Here is a 5377-nt window from a genome sequence, read left to right as displayed (position 1 = left end):
CTGCTGACTGAATCCTATTTTTCATTTATATATTCCTACCATCCTAGGTTGAAATGATGTTATTTCTACAAGTTTATCTATATCATGACCCACAATATCACCTCTGATGTTTCATGAACCACTTTATTCCCTGAGATTTAAAGTGTCTGTATATTTTTAGCAGAACAGATAGACAAAGGTATCTGTTGATGCTGAGAATACCGTGCATATGAAGATGCTTACATTAAATTCAATCTCTTTCTAAAGTTAGTAGAATTATGTTATTCTCAGATTCATTTGAAATTGTTTTAACTATTGAAGAACTACTTAGTATTCCAAAGCTAAACAGCACAACGTGGAAATCTTGCAATTTCAGCTCTAAAAACTTTTGGTTCCAAAATATTTTTTCAAGAAATATTTACTGAGCACCAATTAGTTGTTGGTCACTGGTATAGGTATGGGCATAACACCAGTGGAAGGAACAAAGTCTATGTTCTCATGTAGCTTATATTCTAGTTAAAGGAGAAAGACAATACATTACTAAAGTCATAAATGCGTTACATATCCCATGTGACTTACAGTAGGAGGTCAGGTGACTGAGAAACCCTTACATGCAGGATTGATAGTCAGCCGGTAGTCATTGACCCCTCATTGGCTTCTGTCTTCTGAGTTCAATTTAATACTAGTTATTAAATATTTTGAAAATCTTCTCTGTCCCTTATAGCAAAGAATTTGGACAGGAATATTTTTGCAGAAGGACACAGTGTGGCAGGTGCCAAATTCTTTAAGGAATAAGAGGTGTGTATATAAATGGAATAAGGAGGACAGTTGGTGGTGTGGTTTGATGACTTGAGCCTCAAAATAGTTAAGTGTTTTAGGGAGAAGGCAGTGATAACAACTCTTGAGTGCCAATGGGAAATGAGGTGAACAGCCTCACCACCTCCAGACTCAGTGAAATAAATGGTGAGGGGGAGAAGAGACATCGTTTGAGTTGTCTACATGCAAAGCAGCATTCTCAGAAGACAGCCAGACTTCAGTTAGATGGGAGTGGAGGGAACATGCAGAGAAGGAAGGATAAAAGGGTATTTCATCAATGGCAGGTGGAGAGCCTCAGAGGGTGAAAGATCAAAGAAAAGTCAGTTAGTGGTGGACCTTGAGTGAGATTACAGGAATAAACAGACCTATGTGGGAATAATAGCCCAGGTGATGGGGGACCAACAAAGGTATACTCAGAGTAGGTTGTGACAGGTCCTAAAGCTTTTCACAGTGAATATGCCATCTTTGGGGGAAGGCATAGCTCCTGGGGATTCTGGTTCAGTCATAGAAATGGGGGGAGTGGAAGCAGTTGAGACACTGTGGCATCGTTAGGATGCATGACTCTGAACTCTTCACCAGCTCTGCCTAATACCGCAGGTGTACATCACAGGTCCACTTAATCAGGAAAGTGCCATCCCTCTGCTTCAACTCTACACCTAGTATCAAATCATCTGAGTCGAAATGGAAAATATTACTGTCATTATTCAGATGGTTCTGAAATATACAGATGGTTTTGTTACATTATACAAAACTTCTGTGTGGCTATCTGGGAAATCAATTTATCTGCTGCACCTGATATTTCAGAAGCTTGCCTTTGTCTTTTTGGCCAAAATTACATATGCCTCATATTTCATAAATAAGATCCTTGCTTTACAAAACAGTGGAGGCGGATCATATATGAATTTAATTCCTTGGTGTGATTAAATCTCGTGTGTGTGTGTGTGTGTGTGTGTGTGTGTGTGTGTTATGTGCATGCATGCACACACTCATGCAATTTTTTTCTCAAATGGAGCAACACAGAAATTGCAAGAGTTGATCATCAGGAACCGGCTTTTCTGGACAAGTGAAGCTCCTTTTCTAGTACTTTTTTCGTCCATCTGATTTAAGAGCATTTTTGAGAAGAAGAAAGGGCATCTTAGCGGCACACATGGGACCAGATCGTAGACCCTTGGCTTCTTGAATTTTGTGTTCTTTTCATGTCTGAAGGAGCAATGTCTCTGTAATTTTGCCAATAACTTTCTCTTTTTATTTTTATTAGAGCATTATAATCATACATAGTAGCTTTCATTTGTCTTCAAGCTACTTCTGTTGCCACATAAGGGTAAGACACAAGGTGGAGAAGGTTGAGCTTCAGGGCGTGCAATGAATTTGCCAACAGATCTGAGTTTCCTCTCCTCCCAACAAACTCTAAGCAGAAAGTAAAAACACGAGAATTGAGAAGTAAGTAGGCACTAGATACTATATTTCTTTCCTACTTAGTTTCTTCAGATGTAAAATGGAGCAGTTAATCTTCCAGGCCTCTTTTAACTCCAACTATAGAAAACTCTGAAAATCCGAGGAATCTAGAAGAGATCTTAAGTTTTGCAAATGATTGACCAATAAGCATCTCTGAAATATGTTACTGAATTGAGTCTTTAGATGCAACCCGTGAGGAAAATATTTGCCCAACTGTTATAAACTTTTGTTAGAATTTTATTAATACATAGATATCAATACAACCAGTTTGTATGCACCTTAGGAATAAGCAATAACACATCCCTTGTGAGTTTAACTTTTTCAGTTTTATTTCCACAAAGGAGACAAAGGCAGTTTACTTATTCTGCAATTACTGTAGGTGGCAAGCTATCAATAAAATCGCATGCTTTCCCCAGTGGTTATGCAATCCTAATAATTAAATCTACACATCTGCTAAATAACAGCAGATTCAAAGTCTAGCAATTTACATGGAAGAAAACAGATGTCATTCCGGTATAATCTCTTCACTTTCACCATGAGTGCTGTGAACGCTGCACACCCCGCAGTGATTAATCTATCAAAATACTCTACTCCATTTACTCCATTTTATTACATCCTGTGTCACAGGAGATGGAGCAGCTGTTTCTGGATAGAAAGCAAAGAACTGGTACCAAATAAAGCATTCTCTGAATAGGTGCAGCAAACTGATGTTCCCAAATTATTAGAAAACAGAGATCAAGTGTCTGCAATGGGGTGATTTTCAGAAACTCCAGTGAAACTACTGTTTCAATCAACAGTAGAAGTGGAGAATGATCTGAAGCACACAATGAATAGGTGCATTTTCCCTTCACAGAAAAGTGCTTTGCAATGCAATCCTCTGCTTCCGAATTGAAAACTTAAGCCCATATCTTTCGTTAAGCACAGCAATTTGATTTAAAGAGTAGGTTATTTCCTAATTAAGTTGCCATTAAATAAAATGTCACCTTTAAGGTGAAAACACATGTGAGAATATCCTAAATTCTGAAAACTTATGCTGAAAAATTTAGACAGAAAAAGTAGAGTGTACAATTTTAGATAAATTTATTTGATCATGGAAAGTATTATCAAAGAGGACATTGAAATTTTCTGGGAGGCTACCAAATGAATTGCTATTGATATAAATGAGATATAAAAAGAAAAGGAAGGATAATTATACATAGATCTAATATGTTCTTAGGAGGAAAAATCGTGTTTTACTAGATGAACAACTTTTACATTTTGGTATGCCCAAGAGAATCTCCTAGAGTACTGAAACCCATAAAGATTCTGATTCAGTGAATCTGGGATGAAGTTCAGCAATCTGAATATTTAAGATACCTGCTGGTTAATTCTGATATAGGTTGTCCTCTGATATAGGTTGTTCTGATATAGGATGATTCTGGGAAATGCAGTCTGAATAATAGATAAAAATTTATTGATATTGTATGTACCACACACACACACACACACACACACACACACACATACACATGTAGTAGGTACTCAACAAATGTTTGCAAAAAGTGTGCAGAAATTCAGAGCTCTATCTTTTGAGGCAGACATCCGTCTTTAGGATTCAGTTCTTCCTTTGGCTTGTGTTTCCATTTAGGGCTAAATCTTGATTCTCTCTGAGTCTCCCTTTCTTCCTCTGTTAAATGAATACGCACATATTTAAGTTCTAGAGGTATTCTGAAGATTTATAATTAATGATTTCCTCTTGGAATGATTTGTCTATATTTGCTGTCTTCAATAAATTCCCCTTCCACTTTCTCTCTTAAACTTGTACAAGACTTCTGCCTCCAGTAAACCATCTAAACTGTAATTATGTAACAAACAACCTCCATATTCCTGAATTGAATCATCTAGGCTTAAGTTTCATCTCATTTGAACAATTATCAGAATTTACACAAATGCTCATGCCTCTCTCATCAGATTTCTTCATATGTGTTTTAAGAATCAAATTTTCATTTTTTCCTACCACTCCGTTTATTGTTCCTTCTTAGTTTCCTTGTTGGTTCCACCAGAATGCTCCAGGGCTCAGTCCTTGGACCACTTCTTTATCTATATTCATTCTTTGATTTTAGATATTACATCTAAAGACTATAAAATTTACATCTGCAGTCTAGAACTTTTTTCTGAACATATTAGAATCATATCAAACTACTCCACTTGAATGGTATCATAGTATCACAAATCATCTCCACTTGGTTATCTAGTTGACATCCTGAATTTAGCATTGCCAAATTGAGCAGCTGATTTTGCCTTCATTCCACCAAACCTGATCTGTGCTACCCCCTTCTTCATCTCAGCTGATAACTTTATCCCTCCAGTGTCTCATAACAAAAACATTGGAGTCATGCATGATGTCTCTACATTATACCCCCAATCCAATTCACCAGAAAATCCTTATGACTGTTCCATTTCACACCACCTCCACCACTATCATTCAGACATGAGCCACTATGACCTTTTGAAATATTGCAAAAGAGTAACTGATTTCTCTGATTCCACTTTTGCCTGCCTACAATCTATTCTTTCCAAAACAACCAGAGAAATATTTTAAAAGTGTACTCAGTTCAGATTAGACTTTTGATCCAAACCATCCAATGGCTTCTTACTTCTACATTCTCATTAGGCCTTGCCAGGTCCTGTGAAATAGTGGTTTCCTTTCTGAACTTATCTCCTCATCTCCACTGTCCTTCTACAAAACTCTCTCCTTGCTTTCTTGAAACTTGTGTGACCACATTGACTATTCCATCCACCTGGACACTCTGACACTAGATATTCTCATGGTTTACCCCTTCACCTTCCTCAAGACTTTATTCATGGGTACTTTTCTAGCAAAACTTTCTTGAACACTCTATTTAAAATTAAATTCTAGCCAGGGGTGGTGGTGCATGCCCGTAATCCTAGCAACTCTGGAGGCTAAGGCGGGAAAATGACAAGTTCAAGGTTGAAAACACCCAGAAACCACTTCGGACGCGGGAACTCATGCAAGGGTTTTTATTAAGCAAACAGGCAGAGTGTCTCCCTACAGGGTGAGAGAGAGAAAATGAAAGGAAAAGAGAGAGAGAGAGAGAGAGAGAGAGAACGCATGCAAGAGAGAGAG

This window comes from Sciurus carolinensis, chromosome 11 (assembly GCF_902686445.1).
Source record: "Sciurus carolinensis chromosome 11, mSciCar1.2, whole genome shotgun sequence".
NCBI classification, from domain to species: Eukaryota; Metazoa; Chordata; class Mammalia; order Rodentia; family Sciuridae; genus Sciurus; species Sciurus carolinensis.
Note: the sequence above shows the minus strand (reverse complement) of the source record.